Genomic DNA, 1032 nt, shown 5'->3' with positions numbered 1-1032 from the left:
GATTTTTGAATATAATGTGGTTCTAGTTTTTAGAAAAGATTCAGTCACTTCTTTACTTCAGAGTCAACATCAATCGTTGCCATCACCTGAGGGACGTTTTCCCCAAGGAACAAAGTTTGCCTCTTATTAAAGCTGTGTAGATGTAGGAGAGAACAAAACCGTTCTGAGATGTGGTTGACACGTGGTCAGCTAGGCTCATGCACTAGCTAAGCACCATTTCCCTGGCTTTGTATTAATACATGGGCAATTCAATTTTTATGAATGTTATGGTATTCAAGATGACTCAATGGGACTTCCCTGGTGGGCCAGTGGTTGAGGATCTGCCTTCCAATGTGGGGGATGGGAGTTCGATCCCTGGTCAGGGAACTAAGATCCCACATGCCACAAGGAGGCAACTAAGCCTGATTGTCAGAACTAAAGGACCCCACATGCCACAATGAAGACCTCATGTGCTGCAACTAAGACCTGAAGCAGCCAAATAAGTAAATAAATAAATATTAAAAAAAAAACAAACATGACTCAGGAACCATAAATGTTAAATCCACAAGTGGAAAGTGTAGCAAGCTGGGGTAGTTATAGTTAACTGTCCACCTAATAAACTGTCCTTCCTTCCCTAACCTTCTTCTTGTAGCAGAATTTATTTTGCTTATGGAAAATACATCCTGGATAAACTTTGTGGAAATGACCCCTCCTCCTTGCTAAGGGTTGGGCACATGATCCAGTCTTGCTGGTCAGCAGATGTTGGACTCCTTGGGAAGTTTTGGGAGCCTGTGGTGGTTAGCAATTGGTGAAAGGAAGCAATTGGTGCCCTTCCTCCTTAACCTAACTATCCAATGAAACCAAGTCTTAGACTAAGTACTATAGAATGCACATTTTTTGGTGAGCAGCCCCAAGCATACCATTGTCTGCTCTGTAGTTCAGGGAAGTTCCATTCTTTCCTAGACACTGAGAACAGCACCTTGCATGGGAGCCCTTTGTGGATGACACAGTGCTCTGACAGCAGGACAGGTCAGCCATGTATGTGGGCTCGTG

Source organism: Bison bison, unplaced genomic scaffold (assembly GCF_000754665.1).
Source record: "Bison bison bison isolate TAMUID 2011002044 unplaced genomic scaffold, Bison_UMD1.0 scf7180017858189, whole genome shotgun sequence".
NCBI lineage: Eukaryota > Metazoa > Chordata > Mammalia > Artiodactyla > Bovidae > Bison > Bison bison.
This window is presented reverse-complemented; position numbering follows the sequence as displayed.